The sequence below is a fragment of the Myodes glareolus genome, chromosome 7 (assembly GCF_982192425.1).
Source record: "Myodes glareolus chromosome 7, mMyoGla1.1, whole genome shotgun sequence".
In the NCBI taxonomy this organism is placed as follows: Eukaryota; Metazoa; Chordata; class Mammalia; order Rodentia; family Cricetidae; genus Myodes; species Myodes glareolus.
In genome coordinates this window covers 24,775,365-24,802,248 of record NC_142032.1, presented here as the reverse complement: position 1 = coordinate 24,802,248, position 26,884 = coordinate 24,775,365, and the positions used below count along the sequence as shown (strand labels likewise).

Below are 26,884 nucleotides of genomic sequence, written 5' to 3'. Positions count from 1 at the left end.
ACCGGAGTGTGAGCAGGTGAAGGCCTGAGCATCATCTAAAGCAAAGCAGAGGCCCAGGTGGGGTAAAGGATCGTGCGTAAGGTCAGTGGAATGAACTGCTGAGTTCAGAATGCTGCTAAAGGGGTCTATAGAGATGGCTCAGTTGGTCAAGTGTTTGCCATACAAGCAAGAGGACCTCTGGTCAATGCCCAGAACCATGTAACAAACCTGGGCGTGGTAGTGCATGCTGGGAATGCAAAGAAAGAGTGTCCCTGGAACTCAGTGACCAACCAGTCTTAATCAGCAAGTTCCAGGTCAAGTGAAAGTCTCTGTCTCAAAAAACAGGAGGACGGCACCTAAAGAATGACAGATGAGGCTGACCTCTGTCATTCACATGTGCACATACATATGTGTGCACACACGCCCAGCTCACATGTAGATGCAATTGGAGTAGTAATGGTAGTGCTGAAGGCTTCTGTAGGTGTCAGGCTTTGGGTTATTTTGTTCAAGCTCAGCTTCTTTAACCTCCCTTGAAGGTATCCCGGGGCCCTTGGCAGGAGTCTCAGAATGAAAAGAAAACCTCTATTCACACCCAGCACTTCAGAATCCCCTGAGGTGAGGCACAGATTTCCTAAGGGCCTCACACAGAATATGTTCTCAGAGATACGGGGGTCTTGATTTTAGAGTAATCTCAGTCCATAAAGAAAGTTCAAAATGGCAGGGCTTGTAGAACCTAGACACCCAGGTTCCCAGGCCTCTGGGACAAGCCACATAGGCACACACAGGCACACATAGGCACACACAGGCACACACAGGCACACATAGGCACACACAGGCACACATCTTTCCCACCACAATGGCTTCAGCAGAGGATTCTGAGAAGTATAACGTGGATGACTACTCAATGAAGAAAAGGATGCGATGCGAGACCCAGGGAGGCAGGATCAGACCAACGCCCCATCAAGGAAACCTCAGTGAGACAGCCTAGGAGGCAGGGATGGACCAGAGGCCCCCTTCGCAACCTGGACACAGATTCTGAGCCCTGGCCTTTGAAGGAGCTCTGATGTTTGTTCTTTAGGGACAGCTATTTCATGGAGGAGACTACTCGGAATTAGGAGATAAGCCAGTGAGCTTGCAGGCCCTCCATCTCTTCCCTTGTAAAACAGGAAAGAATGGGCTCACATGACTGCTGAAGTCCTATCTAGACACAAGAACCCTGTGACTCTGGAATCACATTAAAATAATAAAATGACATGTGATCCAATTGCTTCATTTTTTTTATGGCCCTAATTTTATGCCCATCCCCTACTTAGAGGTTTAGCCAAACAGGTTGAACTTAGTAGAACTCTTTGATGCCCCAAATTCCAGTAGGAATTTGATTTCGGGTTCTCTTGAAGGATATTAAAACTGCTGCATTGTTTTAGAGATTCAACGCCAGGAAGCCTAGAAAGCAGAACAGGGAGAGAGGCTGGAAGAATTGGTGGGATGCAGGTCTGGGAAAGCGGCTCAATGAAAAAGCGTTTGCCACGTGATATGAAAACTGGAGTCTAGGTCCCCACACACTACATACACTGGCAGTGTGATGGCCTGCCTGCCACCCGAGCACCCAGGCGGCAGAGATAGGAGAGCAAGCTGGCTAGCCAGATGAGCGGAACTGACAAACTCTGGGTTTGAGTAAAAAACCAGGCCTCAATATACAAGGTGGAGAGAGACCAAGATGGACCCAATGGGCCAGTTTCTGAGGCCTACACACATGTGCACGGATCTGTTTAAGTACTCAGAACACACACACACACATACACACACACACCACATTAAAAAAGAATTAGTGAAATAGTCACCAGGTATTAAGGTTAAAACCCAGCTCTCACATGTGATCTACAAGTCGTGTGATCTGGATTTTACCTTGCAGCCTGGTGACAACCCCTCTGTGTCTTTATTCAAAGGTGTAGACACTTTCCCAACTCAGAGTCCGTATGTCACAGTTTGTTGGTTTGTTGTAGTGTCCCCCTCACTCTCCCATCACTGCCCCCCACTGCCCTGAGTTCTTTCCTTCTTTCTTAGTTTGCCTAGGTGATTCAGGCCCCACCATTGCAGAGGTAAGGAAGATCTTTGCTGATTCCCTCATCGGAAGTAGACTGTTTTGTCCTTCTGTCTTCAGGGCACTGAACAGCGTTTGGACTGTACATTTATTTGCGAATTTACCCTCACCTTTGTTTCCCTAGGTATGCTGGAAAATTCTAAGTCATGTTTTTTTTTTGTTGTTTTTTGTTTTTAATTCTGTGTTTACTATTTCCTGGCACATAGTAGGGGCTCAGTGAAGATTTGCTGTGTAGTGGTGGAGGGAAGGTAGCCTAAATTTGATCCCTAGCACCCAAATCAAAGAGCCTGATGTGGTAGCCTGTCTGTAATACCAGCAGCAATGGGAGCAAGAGAGAGAGAGACTAAAGGATCCCTGGGGCTCACTGGCCAGCTCACTCAATGGCTACTTGGTGAATGCCAGGCCACTGCAAGACCTTGTTTCAAAAAAACAAGGGGGGTGATATTTAAAGGACACCTGAGGTTGACCTCTGGCATTCATGTTCACGCACAGACATGCACACATGTACCTGTATACACACGTGCTCACAAACACAGATACACACATGCACATATATACTGCACACTTGAAAAAAGGACTAGCACTAAAATAAATTTAAAAAATCGTTGCCTTGCTGAGTGAGGGAATAAACAGGTGTGTCAGCAGAAAGGTCCCAACATATTCTACCCTTACTGGTTGTTTTTGAAGTTTTTGAGACACGCAGTCCCAAGCTGGCCTTGAACTTGGATCCTCTTGATTTAGTCTCCAGAGAGCCAGGATTCTAGGTGTGCGCCACCACGCCTGGCTTTCATTGGTTGTTTATATATGACACAACCTACACAAATACTCAGTGAAATTGCCCCTTTGACCCTATTTTGGCATTGTGGAAACAGCTATCAGTCTCTAGGCAAATTGGCATTTATTCCGATGTGTGTTTATTTAGACTGAATGGGCCTCTTTAGTGGTTCAATTAAGAACACCACCTTGCCAGTGACTGCGGCCTTGGTTTTAGCCATCTGAATTCTTGCCGCATCTCACTGAAGTTTATGGGGCCAAGAAGCTACCTGAGCCTCAGGGCTTTGATATCAATAAGAGAGAAATCTTAAGTGACTTTGCCTAAAAATAAGTCAGGATCAAGTCACAATATGGAATTAGCGACAGGGTCATCTGGTTGTCCTCGGTTTTGCGTAGATGGTGCTGGGACTGCATTAAAAAAGAAGTTATTTGCTAAGGACAGAAGAGTTCCTTTTAACTTCTGTAGCAATCATGCCCTGCTCCCTCTCTCTCTTTTCCCCCTTCCAGTCCATGGAAAGTGTTATCTCAGGCGGCTCGATGCAGGAAGCTGTGTTTATCGCTTCCTCACAGTTGCCGGTTGTCTAGGACTTAACTGCGTGCTATCAGATTACATCAAAATGCTGGCCTTTGTGTGTTTAACTCATCAAAGGCGTGCTGGACCCTCAGGACCTGCTATCACTTGGCCGCACACACGCAGCCGTGTAGCAAAACAAAGCCTATCTAAACAGGACACAAGCATTTCTGTTGCGCCGGGGCTCCACAGGCTCCCTGCTTGCAGCAATGCTTGGGGTTCAGGTGTCTGTAGCGTTTCACTTCTTGTTTTTATATTTATCTCCCTTTAGAATTGCTGTCATTTGCCTGGTTGTGTGCAAGGAAGGAAAACCCAAAATACTTGTCACCAGGGAGGAGACAAGATCACTGCAATCCACAGTGGCAGTTGGGCTGGCAAAGCCTTTACTTGCTTTTCACTTGGGAGAATCAGTGACTACCAGGTAGGGTTGTGGGGCCTCCTCCCACTTTGAATCCTCAATGTCACTTTCCTGGGCTTTCATTTTCTCAACTGAAAAATCGAGGTAATAATAATACCTGTCTCATAACGTGTGTGTGTGTGTGTGTGTGTGTGTGTGTAGTTAGGGTCTTATGTAGCTCAGGCTGCCCTAGAGACCAGTATGTACCTGAGGATGACCTTGGGTTGCAGATCCCCCAGCCTCTACTTTCTGAGTGCTAGGATTATTCGGTTTTGGTTAAGAGAGAGTCCCACTATGTAGCTCAGGCTGACTTAAAGTTTACTCCTGTGTTCAAATCCAAGCTAGCCTTGAACTCAAAATCTTCCTGACCCAAAGCCCCAAGGGTCAGCACTACACCGACGTGTGGCCAACGTATTCAGCTCTCAATCTCCCGATACCAAATAAGTCATAACCATCAAAGAACATGGAAAAGGTGCCATGTAAAATGCTTCCCCAGGAGGATGATGAGCAGTTAAAGCCAGAAAAGGTGCTGTGTGCCAAGTCCCACAGGATGGCAAGACAAACAGACAGCTCTGGTCCCAGGCTGGCTACGTTTCCATCTTGTTGGATCCATTGTTATTTTCCTCTTCTCTTATTCTTTTCTTTTTGAGACAGAAATTCCCTGTTTAACCAGCTACCCTGGAGCTTGTTATGTAGACCAAGCTGCTGGTGTAGAACTTGCAACAATCCTCCTGCCTCAGCCTCCTGAGCGCTGGGATTAGAAGTGGGAGCCACCATACCCAGGGCTATTTTCTTCCTTAGAGTTCCCCCTTCCCTTTGGCGGGCTGGCCGCCAGACTCAGTCTCTATTGGCAGCCACAGGAAGCCAATGCAACTGTGAAGTAATACTTCTGCCCCCGGGGTTGGCTCCACCCTGTTGACCAAGGTTCTTTTTTTTTTTTTTTTTTTTTAAACTAGGCTCAGCCAACTTCTTTTAATGCTTTGCCTAAAAAGGAGTTCTCACCCAGCCTTGCTGCAGAGGGAAATGGCTGACTGCCCTAGAGGTTCCGGACATAGAGCTTTCGGGGACTGGAGATGGTGGCATTAGCTTTTACACTTCAGAGGTCTGAGGGTTTCACCTGGCAGCCACTGGCCAACAGGAAGCTCATTTCCCAAAAGCAGATGCCAAAGGAAGAGCTGGATTCTGTGAAAGGCCCTCTAACTGGTGGGATCCGACGAGGTAGTCTCTGCAGATATTTGCATGGAGGAAGTATGACAGTTTTCATAGCTCTATGACCGGAAAGAAATTGAAGTTACACCTAAAAAAAAAAAAATCTACACTTTAGGAAAATAATTTTTTTCTTTTTAAAAATCCGAACCCATCTAAAATAGGATATTTAAACAAGCCTCATGCTTTATTGCTTCTTCGTCTTCTTCTTTCTTTCAGCTGTTTTGGTTTGTGTTTATTTGTTTCTTAGAGGCGCGGTCTTATGCTGTAGCCCAGGCTGGCTTAGAACTCACTGTTTTGCCCAAGCTGGCTTTGAACTCTTGATACTTTTCCTTCCTCAGCCTCCTGAGGAGTGAGATTGCAGGCTTAGGCCGCCACACCTGGCTTCTACATTGTTTTTGTGAGTGTACAGACACATCTGTGTATCCACGTTCAAATGCATGTGGGCATTCGCGTGTGGGGTGTGTATGCTTGTGCCTGTGTACACACAAATATGCATGCACGTGTGGAGGCCAGCACTAAACTGAAGCTTAGCCTTTTGCCTAATTTATGTATTTACTTACATACTTTTCAACAGGATCTTCAATTTCTCTCTTAGAAAAAGATTTATTTATTTTATGTATATGGGTATTTTGCCTGCACATATGTATGAATGAATTTACCTATGTATGTGCACCATAGGTTTGTAGTGCCCATGGAGGCCAGAGGAAGGTACTGGATCCCCTGGAACTAGAGTTAAGAGATGATTGTGGGCCGCCCTGTGTGTGTGCTGGGGATTCGAACTCTGATCCTCACTTTCCAGCAGCAAGGACTTTTTATCCAATGAGTCATCTCCCCAGCCCAGTGTTCTTTGTGTTTCTCTATGTGACGGTTGCTCATTCACTGCTGGCTTGCATTCTTTGTGGCTTTTCCTTGGATGTGGGGATACCTTCTCTGTTGAGAGGACCACAAATCACTTCCGCTTAGTGCTAGCTGGTTCTGTGTGCCAGGTTCCTTCCACTTGGTTTTGCATCTCTGTGTAGCTCCTTGGAGTGAGCTTTTTGACAATTTTTTTTTTCTCAGCTTTTTCCCCTGGATGCTGGTCCCCGGCTTCTCCATAATGGTTACAGGGTGGATCTTGTTCTACCTCAGACACTACAGAGGCTGGATTGCCAGAATCAGTGCAGAACTGAGTGCTCCCTTGTCTGGAAAAAGACTTGGGACATTTGCCTGGAGCCCTCTTAAAGTAGCTGTAAATGCTGAGTGCAGAGATCAGCACTTCCTGTGGACTGATAGTAAAAATCTCTTTTCTAATTACAAAAGTAATAAATGTGCTTTATTAACACAGGCGCCTTCCTAAGTACAGAAATGTATAATTTAAAAATTTATGTTGCTGGAGTGGTTCAGTGGTAGAAGGCTTGCTCAGTACTACAAGACCCTAGGTTTGGTTCCTAATACAAGAAAAGAAGGAAGGAGGGACAGAGAAAAGGGAGGGAGGGAGGAAGGGAGGGAGGGAGAAAGAAAAAATAAAATTCAAGACTTTTATAGTGATACCAAATAAAAATTAACACACACTGTTCTAATACACATAAAAAAATCTTACTGTTTTTAAAAAGTTAAAATGAAGCCAGGGTGTTGATGGTCGCTCAGGCCTTTAATCCCAGCACTTTGAGGCCAGCCTGGTCCACAGAAGAGTTTTCAGGACAGCCAGGGCTACACAGAGAAACTCTGTCTCAAAAACAAAACAAAACAATCAACAACAAAGCTAAAAATAAGTTACACACATGCTCTTCTGAAACTTGTGTGTTTTCTTTGCCGGTATGTCTTGGGTAGATTAAAATGTCAGTGTGGGCATACGTATCCCCAGATTCTGTGTTGTTCTAACTTACAGATGTTCCAGGGTGTAATGTGCTATAACTTATTTACTGAGTGTGCTGTATTAGACTTCGGACTATTTCAATTTGGGTTTTTTTTGGGGGGGGTGTTTTCTGCTTAACAAACAGTTCAATATTGAACATCCCTGTACAAATATCTGTTTGTTCAGGTGTCAGGATTTCTGTGGAAGTGCCACTGTTGTTCTAGAACAGCCAGGGCTACACACACCGAGAAACCCTAACTTGGAAGGGGAAGAAAATGTGCATTTTAAATTTTAATAAGCATTGCTAAATTGGGTGTCCAGGTACCCTTTTGCAATCTTCCTAGAAGTCCAAGAGGTCGTGTTTCCCCAACTACCTAGTAGCATTGGTATTATCCAGTTTCATGGAGTTCAGTTTCATTTGTGTTTTCTTTTGCTGTTAGTAAAGTTGAATGTCTTTAACAATCATCTGGAGGGCCAGGGAGAAGGCTCAGAGGGTAAAGTGCTTGCTGTGTAAGCCTGGGAGCCTGAGTTCAGTTTCTGGAACCCATGTAAGAAGCAGGACGCAGAGGCTCCCTCCCATCTGTAACCCCAGCACTTCTATGGGGAGATGGAGGTGGAGGCGAGAATGGCCAGCAGCTCACTTAAGCAGCACAGTAGCAGAGGCAAGAGAGACTCTGCTCACTAATGACAGGAAGAAGGCTGCACCCTAACCTCACCTGTGCACCAAGGCTCACACACGCTTGTGCCCGCCCCTGCCGCCCAACAAACAAATACATCTTAGAAAAATGCTTTTTGTTACACGCAGATACATGTACCTGTCAGCTCTCACCAAAGAAGCCTCTCTCTGCAGGAAACAGGCCACCACAGAAAGCCACAACTGGTTAAAATACAGAAAACAAACAAACAAACAAATCCCAAAGCAATGGCTGGTCATGAGGTGCCCGGCCCCATCTACCACACAACTCTTGCACCTACAGTTCAGGGATCACTACAGGAGAGGTAACAAAAACATTTTCCAGAGGGCCAGGAAATCTGCTGTGAGATCACAATCTCTTAGAAATGACAGGGAGGCTGTGCCCATGATAATGCAATAATATGGTTGCTTAAACCAGACCTGAACGAGATGTGGGAGGTCCTTCTGTCTATGTGTTGCTTTTATTGGTTAATGAGTAAATCTGATTCAGCCAGTGGCTTAGCATCATAGAGCTAGGTGGGAAAACTAAACTGAATTCTAGGAGAAAGAAGGCAGAGTCAGAGAGAAGCCATGTAGCTGCCACCGAGAACAGAAGTGCCAGAACGTTGTCAGTAAGCCACAACCACGTGGCAATACACAGATTAATAGAAATGGGTTAATTTAAGATATAAGAGTAAGCTAGAAATTCGCTTAAGTTATTGGCAAAACGGTATTGCAAATAGTATAGTTTCTGTGTGATTATTTTGGGGTTGAGCAGCCGGAAATGAACTAACAGCTTCCCGATAATGTGAACAAACTGCCAAGAGTGGGAACATTATCTGGGCATGGTGACACATGCCTTTAATCCAGCACTTGTGAGTTCGAGGTCAGCTTGGTCTACAAAGTGAGTTCCAGGACAGCTAGGGTTACACAGAGAAACCCTGTCTCAAAAACTGAGAGAGGGAGAGAGAAGGGAGAGAGAGAGAGAGAGAGAGAGAGAGAGAGAGAGAAGGAGAATATTAGTATTTCTCAGGGATGAGCTCCTAATTTATTATCCAATACCAAGTGGTCAGTCCTGAAATCGGACTTTCCTACACATTCTGAAAATGGATGTTTCATTCTTATTATTTACCTTAACAGGATGGCAATGTTCCATGTGGACACAGCTACAAGCAGCCAGCTTGATCAGGTTTTAGCTTTTAGAATTCTCTCACCTCTGGGCTGGACACCTCAGACGGTGAAAAGCTTATGCCATCACAAGGCACTTCCTTGTCTATCACCTGCCCTTGTTGTTTGCTCTTGTTATCCTAGCTGAGTGGGTCTGGGGACATAGGCCTGTGATCCCAACTACTTGGGATGCTGAGGCAGGAGGACACACAAGCTCAAAGCCAGCCTGGGCAATTTCCGGAGACTCTACCTCAAAAGGAAAAGTAAAATGTGGGATGGGATATAGTTCAGTGACAGAGCCTTTCTTCAGGATATGTGGTGCCCTGTGCTAAAAAGAGGAAGGGAATGAGGAAAAGAAGGAGAGAACGGGGAGAAAAGAAAGGGAGGAAGGATAATGGGTGGGTGGAGGCAAGCAGGTGAGCAGTCCAAGCCAAAGAACCCACATGTTCTCTGGTGACCTAGTGGTAGGATTTGGCGCTCTCACCACTGCAGCCTGGGTTCCATTCCTGGGCAGAGAAGTCTTCTTTTTCTGACAACTAGAGATGTAGCTCAGTGCTAGAGAGTTTGTCTGGCATGTTAAAATCCAACACTGATATCTATCTATCTATCTATCTATCTATCTATCTATCTATCTATCTATCTATCTATCTATCTATCTATCGAGATATAGAGATATAAACATAGACAGATAGACGTATAGATATATAGATACAGATGGACAGACAGACGGACAGACAGATATAGAGAGAGCACTTTCTTGACACTGGGTTTCACTAAAAACTGACTCTTTCAAGGAGTGTTCAATGTCTCCCTAGCTGCCAAAGAACTTTTCTTTCAGGTGCAGGGTGGATCTGCCCTTCTCTGGATTCCGGGCACCTTCCCTTGCCCATCTCTTTCCTTGGCGTATGTGAAGCACTGGTTGATGTACCCTTCAGACTCACATTCCGTACATCTGTGAGCCAGCGCCTGGTTTCTGCCAAGTGACTATTCACCAGCTAGTGACCTGGTGTCTTTTCTCGTCTCCCTGCCCACTTCCTACAGCTTCACATTTCCCTTATCCAGCAGCTTCTCCAGGGAGGACCACAGCTGGCTTCAGCTTCTCCAGGGAGGACCACAGCTGGCTTCAGCTTCTCCAGGGAGGACCACAGCTGGCTTCAGCTTCTCCAGGGAGGACCACAGCTGGCTTCAGCTTCTCCAGGGAGGACCACAGCTGGCTTCAGCTTCTCCAGGGAGGACCACAGCTGGCTTCAGCTCCTCCCCCTCAGCACAGTTATTTGTGCTCACCTGATCCTTCCTCTTGGTCACGTGCAAGTTTGCTTTGTTTAAATATTTTATCCACACCTCTCTCATTCTTTCCAATTAATCTTTATTTCTCATTTACCGATTTTGAAGGTTATTTCCTTTCCTGGTCTTGCTCCTTTGCTATAGCAAAAAAGAACTAATACGCACCAACTCTGCAATAACATTTAGAATTCCTTTATGGCAATGGTGTCTGAGGCCCTTTAAATGCAGTGGGGCTTTGTTTATTGCATATTATGTTGAAATAGCATAGTTTTCAGCGCTATTAAGGAGGGAGAGTTAAGGGCCAGGATGAGAACCCACCCAGGAGGACTGCTCTCAAGGACTGGGATTAGCTGGATTATTTGTTCCTTCCTTTCCCTTTCTAGCTTGCTTTTGTGATTTGTTTTCATATATTTTTCAGACTTTTTTGAAGCAGGAACTTGCTATGTAGCTCAGCTGGCCTGGAAGCATGGTTTTGCTGTTTCAGCTTCACCCCCAGGATTCTGGGAATCTACCTATCTTTGCTTTGGCTATAGTATTTATTGCTTCCAAATCTCACTCACTTTCCTTGAATCCTGTTTTGTTTTGTTTTTGGAAAATGAGTAGATAAATGGAAGGAACATGGACTTTGAACTATAAATAAACTCAAGTTTCAACACCATCTTTCCACGTACTAGACATGAGTTCTTGGGCAAGTTACACTTTTAATTTTTCCTTCTGACAACTGTTTTAAAATATAAATTATAATTTTAAGGCACAGTGCTTTCTAGAGACACCCAACAAGTTTATTTATTATTTCCTTACACCTCTGAGTGTTTTTCTCTCACACTCTTTCTCTAGTCTCCTACAATTTGTGAATTTTTTAAAAAAATTATTTGAGACGGGTTTCTCTGTATAGTCCAGGCTGTCCTGGAACTCACTCTGTAGACAAGGCTGGGCTCAAACTCAGAGATCCACCTGCCACTTCTTCCTGAGTGCTGGGATTAAAGGCATGTGTCATCACCGCCAAGCTGTGATTGGGATTTGAATAAATCTATACACTTAAAATTTTGAAAAAGCATTTTCTTTCTCCTGCCTTCTTGATGCAGTGTCATCAATGTAATGCAACTGCCAAGAACAATTAGATTTTATAATCCTAGAAAAAGTGTCAATTCACTGTAGGGAATAAGTGTGTCTAGAATCCCAGTGTTAGAATCTGAAGGTATAGCTGAGGTCAGCTGCACATGAGCTAGTGCTGAGAAGATAAGCCATCTGATCAAACCCACAGTGGAGAGCATGTGACTCTTAAGGTTTCCACACTCCAGGGGAATACTCAGCATTTGTTCCCCCCCCCCATGTGTGTGTATGTGTGTGCATGTACACACATGCATTAGTTGACACTGGGTGTCTTCCTTGACTGCTTCTCCACCTTGGGTCTTTCTGTCATGTCTGTTTCTGAAGTGCTGGGTTCACAGGCGTGAGTCTGTGTGCCAGGCTCTGTGTGTGGTGCCGATCACCTGAGCTCACCTTTCTCATGCTTGTGTTGTCTTCACTTTGGTACAGTGGCTGCACCTTAATCTACTGCCATTTTAGCCAGCCATTGTGACTCTGCGGTTACGGCCTGGCCTGCCTGTCTGGCAGTGGCCCAGCTGCTCAGGCTGAAGCCTGGCAGGAATTCTGTTTCCCCCCGCACCAGCTCTGGTGCTGCTGCTAAAGGTGGCATCTTCTGGTGCATCTCTGTCTCTTCTAGATGCTCTCTGATGACTTTCTGTCAACTAGTAGATCACTCAGCCTCCCAACCCACGATCAATTTTATTTAGTTAGCACAAATGCAAACTTGGGGTTCACAGTATAAACAAATGTCTCCCAATAAGCTTGTGCAGCAAATATTTTATCAACTGAGCCATGTCTCTAGCACCAAGCACTTTTTGAATTGAGGCATAATTCATATAACATAAAATGAACTATTCTTAGCTGTAAGTAAATTCACAATGTGGAATGGTCTTGATGGCGTGTGAAGCATTCACTTCCTGTGTTCCATCATACCAGTTCCTGCTAATCACTGTTTGACTTTCTATCTTGATGGGTTTCGTTTTTTGAATGTTTCATATAGAAGGAAACATACAATGTGTGTTCCTTTGTGTTTGGCTTCTTCCACTTAGCATAATGTGTAGGCAGAGTTTTCCTGTTCCTACTGCCAGCTCCAAAATAAATGCAGAGCAACTTAATATTAATATAAGTGCTTGGCCAATAGCTCAGGCTTATTACTAACTAACTCTTTCATTTTAGTTAACCCATATTCATTATTTAAGCTCTGCCATGTGGAGATGCCTTTATTGACACAGCACATTCATTTCCTGCTCCCCCAGCATCTGACTGGCAACTCCAGACTCTGCCCTTCTCCCTCCCCTCATGCTTAGTTTGGCTCTTCTGCCTGACTCTATCCTGCTCAGCTACTGGCCACTCAGCTTATTTACTAAACCAATCACAGTGACATATGTTCACACAGTGTACAGAAGGATTATTCCACAGCATTAATGTCTTTGGTAATCAATAAATATTATTAATAAATTTCAAGTATTACCGAAAAGTGAAGTGAAGAAAATAAAACATTCTGCCGTCCTAATCAGCCCCGATGAGACTTCTTGCAATGTGGCTGGTATTGCTAATGCTGCTGTCATATAAACAGTCTAACACATTTGTACCCTTTTCCTTCCCAGCTCAATTTTCTGCTCTGTAGGCCACTTGTTCCATTGTCTGCATGCGCATCACTCCCTTCTCTCTAGTGGAAGCGTAGGGTTTTAGTATGGAATGGTAGACTAGATGGTCTGACAAATTTGGAGCAGGATATTCTTTTCTCTCTATCTTCTTTCAGCTACTTGTTTAGTAAAATAATTTGCTTTCTAATCTGTCCAGTGTGAGTTATCCTGAAATTCTGCTATTGTAGAAATAAATGGGAAAGGTTTGTATTTCTGTAGAACAGTGTTGTGTGACAAGACTTTTCCCAGGGAGATGCAACACACACACACACACACACACACACACTCATACCTACTCACCTCAAATAGAGAGCCCACAGCAAACTGAAGAACAGATACCATCAAAGTACAATTTGGTGAACCAACGAATTATATTGCTTTATAGGAATGTTGGTGAGGAGTTACTGACAGGGTCAGAAGTGATTCAGAGACAGCTGCACCACCAAAGCCCACCCTGTATGAGTGACAGCTCGTAAAAGCTGAAAACCTGGAGCATGCTGCACAACCTGCAGTTGCCATGGGCCTCTTCCACTCAGCTCAGCTGTTCTCTGCTTCTTTCAGGATGCTTGTCTAGTCTCTGAGTCTTCTTTGCAGCTTGGTTTCTCTGAGAGTGATGCTCAGTGGTCCTGACTGTTTCTGCTCAGGGAGGAAGAGGCCTAGTATATCTGGTGGGCTTCAGGAACTTCCTGATGTGATTTTTGAGCTGTTTACTTCCTGCCTTAAGTAGCCTCCCTACAAGCTCAGTCTCAGAGTGTACTACTACACGATGGTCAACTTGGGTGTGAGGAGTTTCACATATCAGTCTGTTGCCTAGCCCTTTCCACTCCACAGGGAAGCTGGTTAAACAGCTCCAAATAACTCCAGGAAGTTCCTGAAACTGACCAGATTCACTAGGTCCCTCCCTCCCTAAAAATGCATAAGCAATAAAGCCTGAAAATAGTCACTGTCAGTCAAGGCCAGGCTGGGAAAAGAAGCAGCGATCAGCTAAACCGAGTTGTCTAGAAGAGGCTCTGGCCACCACCTGGAAAGGACACTCTCCAACAGAATGAGCTGCCTGCAGATTGTGCAGTGTGTTTCTGTGAGTCACCACTCGTGCTGGGGGTGTGCTTTGGTGTTGCAACTGTCTTTCTTTTCCCATAAGTAACCACAATAAAACTTGTTGGTGAAAGAAAATGAACTGGCTCAGGACCTCCAAGACCAATATCTCAGCATAAAGAAGTTTTATTGCCCCAGAGGGAGATAGGGCAGGAAGTAAAGAAACAAAGAGAAGAGAAAGAGGATGAGGGAGAGGGGGAAGGGAACAAAGGAAAGAGGGTAGAGATACTTGTCCTGGGGAGACAAAGGACCGCTTCTGGATAGAGAGGAGACAGATGTGGCCCATAGGCAAAGGGCAGTTTATAAAGGTAAAATGGAACCCCTGTGTTAGGATGAGGTGTTTAACTTATTTTTTTTTTGAGGTGTTTAATTTTGATTGGACATGTTTCTTAGGCAAGCCAAAGCAGCTTTTGATTGCTGGACTTCAATACTTTGATAGCTGAACCTTGGTGGTCTATTTTAGGAGGAGGAAGTGGCCAAAGAAGGGACTAGACCTTGGTGGCTAGCTTTAGAAATGTAATCCAATGGTTTTTAGCAGAGGGACTCAGGGAGAAGGGCACCAGAGTCATGCCTGACATGCTCCAGCTGGCCAGGGTCCCTTAAGTTGGTTCACAAGTTGAACTTTGATGGTATCTGTACTTTGGTTTGTTGTGGGTTCCTATATGTGGGTGGAGGAGTAGAATGTGTGTGCATTGTGTCTCCCCAAGAAAAGGTCTGTCGGGTATCAGTATACCTTGAGGCTGTTTCTAATTTGAGATTCATTTGATCTTGGAATCAAAGCCCAAATCAAGGCAGTACTCAAGGATGCAGAGGAAAGTCCCTGAGACCGGGACTCAGGAAGCCTGGACTCAGTTTCTTTCCCACCAGAGTCTACATCTGGGTCTTTGGAATGTGATTTACTTATGGAGTCTCGTTTCATCATCTTTCAAATAAGGCTGATGAGCCAGGCGGTGGTTGGTGGCACACTCTTTTAATCCCAGTTCTTGGGAGGCATAGGCAAAAGGATCTCTCTGAGTTTGAGGCCAGCCTGGTTTACAGATCAGTTTCCAGGGCAGTCAAGGCTACACAGAGAAACCCTGTCTTGAAAAACAAATAACAAAAACAAAAACAAAAAAAGGGAAAGAAATGGGGTCGATGGAGTGGGTGGTCAGTATGATGAAGAGTAAGCTTCAGCTGATGTCATCGTTCAAGCACCTGTGCCTCTTGGTCTGTTTCCCAAGGACAGGACCCCTGAGTCTGCTGTGGTATGGCCCCTCCCTCCCTCCGTTATCTCTGTTTGATTCAGTGGTGGCCGCTTGTGACAAGTCAAGTCTGTGAAAATCCTTCTCTAGGACTTTTGAATGTGAACCACAGAATGTATGAACAGTTCCTCTCTTGTGGTGGGAGCCTGTGAGAAGTGAAACTCGGTAGCCATTGGTAACCATATTATCAGTGCAGCGAGGTATTAATGTGGAGAGGATAAAGACTGGGTTCCCTGCCCTGGGGGGAAGTAGTCACATAAAAAGGTGCAACCTCGAAATGTGGTGTTTGGATCGTATCCTGGAACAGAATCCAAAGTACTAGAAAAGAAGAAAGAGTGAAGCCTCCGGTAATTTCACGCGCTGACATGACCACACCCAATTCTGGGGACGTCTGTGAAAGTGTTTCTGTGAGAGTAACATTTGAATGGACGCACAGGCAAAGCAGACGGCCTTCCCCAGGGTGAATGGAAGGCCTGAAGTGGCCCAGAGGGACAGTCTGCTCTTTTTGCCTGCCTTAGCGCAGGAGCACTGGTCTCCCCATCCCTTCGGACTGTTCTCAGGCGAGGACAGCCATCACTGGTCCTCCTGGGTCTCCGGGTGGCCCACTTTTTCAGATCCCACAAGCACGCCTTTGCCTCTGCGGTCTATGTCTGTAAGTCCAGTACGCAAAGGCAGAGCAGAAGGATCACACGTTTGAGGCCAGCCTCGGCTACAGAGTGAGACCCTCAAAAGCCAAGGGCCTGGAGCTCAGTGGTAGCTACGCTGTGCACAGCATCAGGTCCTGGCCCCCAGGGCTGCCTGTTGAAGGGGAAGGGCTGTTGGTGACTTTCAAGTCATTTACATATGGTCTTCTTATGTTTAACTGTTTTTTTCTATGCCACACCTTAAGTAGAGTTTGGCTGTAATGTGACACCAAATCTAGTTCATTTAAGAAATGGTTCATGAAGGAGACTACCCATCTTAAAGAACAGGCCTTTTCCTCCTTCCTTCTAGAACGTCTCTGCACGAGTGCCGTGGACTTCAATTAGACCTGAGTTGTGATGGCTAGTCTGGGTTGTCAACCTGACCCTCTGGGAAGAATGAACCCCAACTGCAGAACTGACACTATCAGCTTGGCTCGCGAGCGTGCCTGTGGGGGTGTTTTCTTGGGTGACGATTGGTGAGGAGGATCCAGCTCCTTGTGGGAGATACCACCCACAAGCAGGTGGTCCTGGGGGGTCATAAGAAGGCAGGCTGAGGATGCGCAGAGGGAATAAGTCAGTGTTCCTCCATGGTTTCTGTTTCAGTTCCTGCCTTGCGCTCCTGGCGTGACTTTTCACAGTGATGGAGGTGGCCTGCGAGCCAAAGAAACTCTTTCTCCTCTGGTTGTTTTTGGTCATGGTGCTTGTGACAGCAACCGAGAAACAAACTAACACAGAGACTGGTACCTGGAATGTGAAGATCCTGACCGTGTTGCATTTTGGAGGGTCATGGAAGGTTTTCTTGAGGTTTAGACTGGAAAAGTCCATTGAGCACATAGACCTTAGCGTGCTGTTCTTTGGGAACTTGGAAGATGAGCTTGTTGAGAGACATGCATTTGGTGGGGGGCTGGGCTGTGAAGTTTCAGATAGAAGCAAAGACCCTATCAGGGCCATTTGTGTAATATATTTGAATTAAGAATCTTTAGCAGTAAAACCTTTGCTTTATTGAAACAATTAGTGCCGATTAGCTGGGGCTGAAATTAATAAGAGACCAGCATCACTGAGGCGAAATCTTTTAGAAAGTTCTTTTCTCAGGATCAGCACACGGAAGTTGTGGTCTGGCGGGGCTAAGCCTACACCCCAATTGGCAGTGGGCTTTGTACTGTGTACAGCAACCCCACATGGTGCGGGATTTGAAGGCACGAAGTGGTCACTGAGTTCGGCAGGGTCAGAGTCCCTGAAGAGGAGCCAGGAGGCCATTGGTGAGGTGCAGCCTCAGTTATAGTGGAGACTAGCGTATTGGAGATGCCAGTACTGAGGGACAACCACCAACCCTGTGGCAGGTGTGGTTTGGTGCTGACCTGAGCCTACCAGAGAAACTGTGTGCGTTGGATGGCAAAGTTGGAGAGGTGGGGCTTCTCAGGATATTTGGAGCTCAGAAAATCTTGAGTGAGACTATGTAGACCAGGCTGGCCTCAGACTCAGAGACATCTTCTTGCTTCTGCCTCCTGAGTGCTGGCATTAAAGGTGTTTTACATTGCAATAGTAATATAAAATCTTATGGACAAGTTCCAGTTTAATAGTGATGTGTTATGTATACAGAAACAGGAGAGATTGTGTCAAAAAAGTAATAGAATTGACTTCCAAAAAGTTGTTCCCTGGCCTCCAAAGGTGGGGCGTGGGTACACACACACACACAATCTTTTTTTTAAAAAAAATGTTAATTGTCAATAAAAATATTGTGAAATGTTTCCTGTAGTAGGATATATTTCCTCAAATATTTTTACTGAAAGAGGGAAAATGGCATCCCAGAATTTGAAGCACAGAGAGAAAAATGACAGGCAGAAGAAGGTGGTAAGTTCTGGTATCAGATAAATACGGGTTTGAGTCCCCCTCTCCCATCAGGACCATTTTGTCAGCTTCACAGATCATTTATTTATGTTGGGACAGGATCATGTCAGGCTGGCCTTGAACTTGTGCAGTGGAGGATGATCTTGAACTTCATCCACGGTCTGTGTTGGGATTACAGGCATGGACCACCATGTCCTGTTTATGTAGTCTTGAGGATTGAAGCTCGGTTTAATGCATGTTCCTCAGAAATGTCAGGCAAGCACTCCACCAGTTGACCTGCATCCCCAGCCCGTTACTGGGTTTTCATAAGACTTCAAGTGTGTGTGTGTGTGTGTGTGTGTGTGTGTGTGTGTGTAAGATAAATTACCACTCAAAATTTTATAACAGAGATTTCCATGCTTAAAAGAGAACTCATTTTCTGTGACTTTTGTTTTGGGAGGGGGAGTGCCATTTAAAAATAAGTTTTGGGCCAGTGAGATGGCTCAGTAGGTAAGGGGGCTGCCCTACGTCTGATGACCTGAGTTCAATGACCAGAATTCGCAGGCTAGGAGAAGAGAGACAGCTGCCACCAAGGTGCCCTCTGATCTCCACAAGGATGCTGTGGCATAATAGCTCTCTCAAATAAATACATAAATATTGACTATAAAGATAAAATTTAAGCTGTGTATGGTGGCATATTTGTGTAATCTTAGCATTTGGGAAGTAGAAGCCGAAGGGTCAGGAGTTTAAGGTCATCTTTGGCTACATAATGAGTTCAAGGGTAGCTGGGACTACACTAAACTTGTCTTAAAATTCCAGGCAAGCTGAGTGCGGTGACTCATGCCTTTGATATTAGCACTGGGGAGACAGAGGCAGGTGGATTTTTGTGAGTTCCAGGCTAACCTGGTCTACAGAGTGAGTTCCAGGCCTGCCTAGGCTACACAGTAAGACTCTGTCTCAGCAAACAAGCAAACAAACAAACCCCCCCAAAATATATATTTGCTGATGGTCATGTACTAGACAGCATAGTCGTTTTCCAAGCCACTCCTTTCCCTTCTGTGGGTCCAACTCTGGACTTCTGTAATATTTCCCTAGGAATTAAAAACAACAACAACAACAACACAAGTTCTCACTATGTAGCTATAATTTTAGCCAAGGCTGGCCTGAAATTTTCCTTGCAGCACAGGCTGACCTTAAACTTTTGATCCTCCTGCTTCTACCTCCTGAGTGCTGGGTTACAGGCATGGACCACCACGCTCCGCTTCCCTGGGATTCTTGCAGTTAGTTCCCTTTTGGCTCGGTTCCCAGTGACTCCTAGTAAACCAAGCTCCCTGTGTCTTCGGAGCCTTGGCTCCTATTGGTTGTTCTCCTTCAATTCTCCTATGACACAGACCTATGTGGCTTCTCCTTTGGTCAAGCCTTTGCTCAAACCTAACACCCTCAGCAAACCCCTTCGTCATCTACTCCAATGGTACCCTGCTGTCCTGCCCGCATTGCGTCTCTCCCATCCTGGCATGTTATTACACAGCTTTTTTATTACCTGCATCTTCCTTGGTTACTGCTGTAACCCTAGCCCCTAGCACAGGCCCTACCCTCTGTCAGTACATGCTAATGAAGAAAAGGGACTGGACAGCTTGGGGAGCAAGGGCTGAGGGTGCATTCGGGTCAGCTGCTCCATGTGACTGTTCCGACAAGGCTGGCGCGCTGCTCTGGCTATGAAGTGCTCTGGCTGGTGGACGGAGGGGTTCCCAAAAGAGCTTCTAAGGGAGGTGGGAAGAGTCCTGGGTCAGGTGTGGTACCTGTTGGTAGGACCTGTTCCCTTTGGCCCTCTCCACAGCCTTGGCAACATCCTTTCTTCCTGAGTCCCCCCCTACCCCCGGACCCCTTTAAGTGCTGCTGAACCTGGGACTGACCTCTCCATGTGTTCCTCAGTTCCTTGATTTAATGAGAATCTTTAAATGGAGGAATGGAGCCAAGAACAATGGCACTGAGCACCTGTTTCCTGACCTTTCAGAGAGCCCAAGGATGTGGGGAAGAAGTCCCGCTACAGTTAGCCAGGGCGTTTCTGGTCGGTAGTTGTGTGCTGTGTAATCCCCCTCTGAGCCTGCCCAGAGTTCTCCTTAATCAGATCACAGACTTTCTTCTCATGGGATTGGAAAATTGGTTGCATTATTTTTTTTTCCATTCTATTTTGTTGAGAATAAAATTGAAACTTATTGGATTTTAATTAATGGCTTTAAAAATATTTGCTTGAATTTGAAGCCATTTTGAAAGAATAAGCATTATATAATTATGATATTTATTGACTTAAAATTATTTAAAATTATCTACAATTTATAATAATGTTGATACAATCATTTATTAAGCTGAAGAAGGTGTTGTGTCAAGAGGTTTCGCATTATCACATGCGTAGTTCTGTCACACGGGCCATATTAACTAGCTCCTGTTGTATGACTGTTAGCCTGTTAAGCACCCACCCACCCACCCCCACACACACACATGCACACACACACACATACATGCACACACACTCCTTTCATTTAAGTTTCTCAACCCTATGGCAAGGGTAACGTTCTTGTCCCCATTTTGCAGATAAAGAATTTGAGGCTTAGAGAAATATGCGAGTCTGCTGTGGATAGTGTAAGGGAAAACACAGGCAGGGAGTCTTAGCAAAACTGATTTCCCACAGTTTTGAGAAGCTCAAAGTCCTAAGTCAAGGATGCACTGGCATCTGACTTGGCATCTTTTTGTGCTCTCTTGCTTCAGGTAGCTGATTCTCTGCCAGGATTGCTTTCTGATGCCTCTTCCTCCTCTTATAGCCACACCAATACAATCCAATTACAGGGTCTGGAATACGTTATGTAGACCAGCCTGGCATCAAACTCACAGGACACAGGATACTTACTTACCTCTGTCTCCTGGGATGCTGGGGTGAAAGGTGTGAGCCACAACTCTCAGTTAACACGTTTCTCTTTAAGAGGACTTTCTCTTTTTCCATTTCAGCTCTCCAGAAAGCTTCCTCTTGCCCACAGGTCCTCACAGTTAAATGCAGGAGCAAGCAGTGTTGACTTTGAACCTGTAGACCTACCTGCTCCCGCCATCTGGCTTCTAAGGCTCCCATGGGATCAGAATTCCTGGGAAGCTTCTGCACACGAGCCTTCCAGGCACTCACGTTTTGGTGGGCCTGTTTTTAATATGTGCCCTCCATTCCCAGTAGCCATACTCAGACCAGTTCAATGGTCCTGGTCTCCCTGGTCTGGGTGGGTGTTGGGAATGAAGAATACCCAAACAGCACACTTGCTCATGGCTGTCCCTGACTCAGTCTTTGGAATTCTCACTTCTCTGCCTGGTTCCATGACGCACAACTGGTTGTCTCTGCTGTGCCTGGTTCTGGGGTTCCCCCTCCCACGTGCCTATGAACAAATGCATGCTCCCAGCCCGTGCAGCAGTGATACATGCTGCTTGGTTTCTAGCCCTTGCTCAGCTGCTATGAATTGCTCACGCCAATAACGATTGCACGATGAAGAAGGAGCCCTATAGAAGTTGGTGGGGATGCTCTTGACTGTGAAAGTTGGGTGATGTGACATTAAATTAATTAATTAATTGTTTTTTTTCGAGATAGAGTCTCTCTGTGTAGATCTGATTGTCCTGGAACTCACTGTAGTTCAGGCTGGCCTTGAACTCTGAGATCCCCTTGCCTCTGCCTACCGATTAAAGAAAGGTGTTGCTCCACCATGCTGGATTTAGTGACTTTAAATTCTTAACTTCACGCAGTACATGACTGTGTGGTTTCAGGCTCTTTGGACCTCCACTTTCTGACCTGTAAAGTGTGTTGGGAATGGTTGCTGTGTGTATGCCGAAGAGAGGATATATGGAGGAATGATGCAAAAGCTCGTCTCACCTTAAAGGGAAATAATAAAGTAAGTTGCTATAATGTCAGAAATGGTAAGATTTGAGTACTTCTTATGTTGACTGCGTGTAGCAGAGGGGAAGATGGGAAAGACAAGTTTTATGGGAAACTTTCTAGAGTGCTGAAACTGCGGTGGTCTAATGGAAGCTGACCACCTGCCACGAAGATGAAGGCTGCTCTCTGAACTACAAAAGGAAAAATTAGCTTCTTGTGTTTGTCCTTCCTCATGTGGGGTGCCTGCTAAGGGCTTGCCACTTTGAAAGCGTCATTCTAGACCACCTGTTCTCAACCTTCCTAATGCTGTGACCCTTTAATACAGTGCCTCATGCTGTGGTGACCCCTACCCATAAATTATTTCTGTTGCTCCTTCATAACTGTAATCTGCCTGTTGTGGATCGCAATGTAAATACGATCTGATGTGCAGGATGGCCTTGGGTGACCCTGTGAAAAGGAGGTTTGATTCCTGAGGGATCGAGACCCACAGGTTGAGAACCACTGCTCTAGTCTGCATTTTTGTTGTTGTTGTTGTTTATTTGTTTTTGTTTTTTGTTTTCCAAGACAGGGTTTCTCTGTAGCTTTGGAGCCTGTCCTGGAACTAGCTCATGTAGACAAGGCTGGCCTCGAACTCACATCCTCCTACCTCTGCCTCCCGAGTGATGGGATTAAAGGCGAACGCCAACGACGCCTGGCTTTAGCCTGCATTTAAGACAAACCCACACCTCACTTTGAAATAGGAAGGACTGTTGTAGGGACCAAACTTAGTTCGCTCACTAGTTCAAATACACTCGTCGTCTAGGAGAAAACTGGCCGCAGAGAGCTCGGTGCTCTCATACTGGTCGGCAGAGCATTGGCTGTTGCTCTGGCTGCTTTAGAAAAGGGTGCAGCTCTCACTGGAGTGACTGGGTTACAAGGGCGCGGGAAACCCTGCACAGTGTTTTTTTTTTAAATATTTATTTATTTATTATGTATACAATATTCTGTCTGCGTATATGCCTGCAGACCAGAAGAGAGCACCAGACCTCATTACAGATGGTTATGAGCCACCATGTGGTTGCTGGGAATTGAACTCAGGACCTTTGGAAGAGTAGGCAATGCTCTTAACCACTAAGCACAGTGTTTTTTATCTTGGCTCTCTAAGGCCTGGAATTCGCTCTTCCCGGACAGAACTGCCGAGGGCGCCCTCTAGAGGTCTATTCGCTATTACTACATGAGGCTCTGCTTTTAGCCGTGACAAGTCGCTGCACACAGTAGGAGTCTACAGTGTGTGGTGGGTGCAACCTGGGCTTGCCATACTATATTTTAACTGTGTCACAAGATTTGACGCAGGCCTCTCCTGAGCCAGTGGTGTGCGAGGGAAATGCTTCGTAGATAGGACTCACAATAGGGATATCCTCTCTGGAATACCGATTGGTTCAAGGGCAGAGCTTTGAGGTATTTTAAAAGAGATTAACACTTATTGTAGGAGCGCTAATCACCGAGTGAAATAATCAAAGGCCAAACTACGAGGTGTTAACAAGAAAGATTAGAGAATTGGGGTGTGAATATTCAAAACTGAGGCTGAGAAACCTGGGTACACAAAAGAGAAGAAAAGAAGTACAAGCAGAAGTGACCAGTTTCCCTCAAGCAGGGCTCAGGAATCGTCCTTAAAACTACTAAATGCCCAAGGCTGGCGCACTGCTTCATTTGTCTCAGGAACACAATAAATATTAGATAGGGCCACTTCTTTATTAAAGTTCCTTGTTTAAGATATTTAAGAGGACCACAGAGAGGAAAAAACAAAGCAAAACATTTCTTTAAAAAGAAAGTAGAGGGGAATCTGGCTCGTTTATTTCTTTTAAAAATGGAGGGATAATTTGCCTGCAGGAATTGATCACCCCTGGGTGCATAGTTGCCAGAACTTTTGCAGTCAAGGATGGGGGTTGCTCAGATAATTTTCGTTTTCTTTCTGGAACGAGACAGAGCAGCGGATAACCAAGGACCGAGAACTTGAAAATGAAATTAGAGCACAGGAGGAAATGGTGTGATGTCCAAGTCACCAGTGCCTATGAGATGGTTTTCTAGGAAGCGGGTGTTTGCAGAGACACAATGAGAGGGTGGTGGGGAGGGCGGGCTCCGGAGGAGGCTTCTCTGAGCAGGGGATATCCGAGAATGAAGCGCTAATTTGAAAAGGGTGGGAAAAAAAAATCAGAACAAGTCCCAAGGAGAGACTTAGATAAAAAAAAAAAAAGTAAATATTGTATTCAGCATAGTTAATGGGGGGAAGTCATTTAAATTGGCCAGAGCAGTTGGATAGTTGAGTGCTTGTCTTTCCTGTGCTGAATTGAGGAAGAGGAGGAGGAACATTTGCTGGGCTTTGCTAGGGCTATTGGAGGGCAGGGAGGGGTAACTGCTGACCACGAGAGGGGAAGTTTCTTTGGCCAAGATTGAGAGCAGCACTAATCTATGGGTTTAAACCTAAATTTTTAGAAAGCACACGGATAACATATTCATATAGTAAGACAACAGTAGAAGGTTCTCTCGAGGGCCAACGACTTCCCAGCCACGGGCTTTTGGCTAGTTTACAGTACCAAGCTTGAGTTCCCTGGAGCAGAGCAGGCCTCAAATCCAATGCCAAGTGGTTGGTTGTCCCCATAACCTTCATATCGCTGTTTTGCCGTCCCACCTGGACGGTCCCTCTTGTAGTATTTGGGATTTGCTGTCGGACACCATTAAGGTTTTTCCTTCCCCAGCAGCCCACATAACATGTGGTGCTGTGAGAACCAGCCATAGTGAGGAAGTCAGAAGCTGCTTGGATTCCTTTGCCTTTACTCTTCTCCTTAGAAGTGGCCACTGCTGTCACTGGATTGTTGCTAGGTCTGCCTGGGTTTATGTGTGAATGACTATAGATATCCAGAAACGTAACTTTGGTATTTCAAAGCCAGTAAAGTGAGTGCTGGGGATACAGCGCAGGGAAGAGAGTTTACCTCGCATACTTAGGGTCTTGGGTTCCATGCCCAGGACTACAGCAAAGCAGCAACAACAGAATCAGCCACATATATTTCTTTCAGTCTGCTTTTCTTGCTAACATTAGGACTTTGTGGACAGATTTATCAGACTTGTTAAAAAAAACAAAACAACCAACCTGTCCTTAGCCTATTTAACCATTTCCCTTTTGATGAAGATTTAGGATGTTTTTAATTTACTGCCATTATTGTGAGAAAAATGATCTAAGAAAGTCTTTTTCTAATGACGAAAATATCGCCATTGTATCATTTTTCAGAGAAGGGATGGCATGCCTGTCAGAGTTTGGAAAATTAAACAAGTTGTTGAGCCGTGCGACTCAGGGTTAAAGCTGCCACTTCCCTGACTTCCGGGGAGCCACACCAAACCCCCTGGGGTTCTTAAATCAATCATCACAAGTTTTCTTCACTAGGAGACACATTCGCTTTTCACAGACCCGAAACTAGAGTGGAGGCCGAATAGAAAGAAGAGTTTTCTGTGGCTGGGGAGAGAGAGAACCTCTAGAATGAGTAATGATGGCGTGGGGGTGGGGCTGTCGCTCACCTGGGAGACTGCTTGCTGCTTACCTAGCATGCTTGGACCCCCCACCTCCCCCCCCCCCCCCACCCCCCCGGCATTGCATAAACTGGACCAGGTGACTCAGGTGGGTAATCTCTGCGTGTGGTAAGGAGAAATGGGAGAATCCGAAAATCAAGGTCTGGCTGTAGAGTGAGTTCAAGGCCAGCCTGGGCTGCCTGAGAATATGAGATGAGAAGTGGGGGGGGGGGGGTTGGGGGTGGGGAGTAGGGAGGGAGGAAGTATGTGTATGTAGGGGGGTGGGCAGGACAATACTGTGATTCCCGTTTGGAAAATGCACTGGAATTTTCCTACTTTTTAAGTCCTTGAGGTGCTTGGAAACCTCACAATACATCCTGGCAGCTCCTTGATGTCCTGAAGCAGGCCTATCCTCTTACCTCCTTTCTGGCTGTGTCCCGCGCTGCACAGCTGCTCAATAATCCAGTCCCCCTCGGAGGAAAGCTGTCTGATAGTTCGTACACATTGTGTTGGTCCTCTCTGGGTAACTGTACTGAAATTATGTTGTTTTAACTCAGACCAAGGTTGTTTTCATCCACGGCTCAGAGACCAGATCTCCACATAGGACTGTCTATTGCTTTCTGCCTCTGGAAGACTACATATGATGGTAGAAGTGAATGGTAGGAGAAAAGAAACACTCAAGATATGAGCTAGGAAGCAAAAGGAAGAGCACTGTAGTCTCTTAACCCCTCTTTGGTGGCTTCTATTACCTAAGGACCTCTGCCTCTTAACAGCTCACAGTGTGCCCCAGTATCTCTACTCTGGAGCGGTGGCTTCATTTTTGTGACTTGATATAACACTCTGACTAAAACCAGCTTCAGTAGGAAAGTGTTTATTTGGCATAGACTCTCAGGTCACAGCCCACCACTGAAGGATGTCAACAAGAAGACAAGCGTGCTTACTATTTCTTGACGCAACCCCCATGACCAGGAACTCACTCATAGCTAGGAAGTACTGCGGAAGCCATGCAATGTTGCTTGGTGGCTCCCTCCTTACACAGCCCAGGACCACCTGCTTAGGGAATGGTACTGCCATCTGTGGGATGGGCCTTTCTGTAGCAGTTGACAATCAAGACAGTCCTTCCCCGACATACTCAACAGACCAATCTGCTCTGGGCCGTCCTTCAGTTGAGACAGTCATCTTAGGTAACACTAGGCTGTATCAAGCTGACAACAGTTAAAGCTGACTGGGATACCTGGGGATCAAACTTCCAAGGCAGGTACCTTTGAGGGGTCCTGCTTGTATTCAGGCCATTGCGCCATTGACGACAGTAACCAACAGTCCTGATACTTGTGAGGAAGAACTGCACTTTAAACAGTGAATCAAACTCGTAATGTTTGACTCTGCCCCTGCATTTAACAATCATCTAAAACATTTATTACCTGGGTCATTGGTTTATTTCAGTGACTAAAGGTTCTTCCTGTACAAACAAGAAGACCTGAGTTCGGGGGCTGGAGAGGTGGCTCAGCAGTTAAGAGCACTGACTGTTCTTCCAGAGGTCCTGAATTCAATTCCCAGCAACCACATGGCGGCTCACAACCATCTGGTGCCCTCTTCTGCCCTGCAGGTATTCATGCAGACAGAACACTGTATACATAATAAATAAATATATCTTTAAAAAAAAAGAGAACTAAAAGAAAGATGGAGGCAGAGCAAGCACAATAGGAAAGCCTGCCATATTTTATAAAAAAAGCATATTTTATAAAAAAATTCCTTGTGAAAAGGAAGCATTTCAGGGTCTACTTAAAATAGTATTTAAAGACTGTCCCACGTAAAATCTTACTGAAAGGTGCAAGCCCACGGGAAGGTGGTCAGAAATGAAACACACACC

General features: G+C 45.5%; 1 long non-coding RNA gene across 1 annotated transcript in view; it reads left to right on the top strand.

Annotated features, from left to right (window-relative positions):
• Positions 1-3,610: 3,610 nt before the first annotated feature.
• Positions 3,611-26,884, top strand: part of LOC125403522 (uncharacterized) — a 39,666-nt gene continuing 16,392 nt past the window's right edge. Inside the window, exon 1 of the long non-coding RNA XR_015738350.1 lies at positions 3,611-3,846. This is a non-coding gene — a long non-coding RNA (uncharacterized LOC125403522). The remainder of the gene's footprint in view (positions 3,847-26,884) is intronic.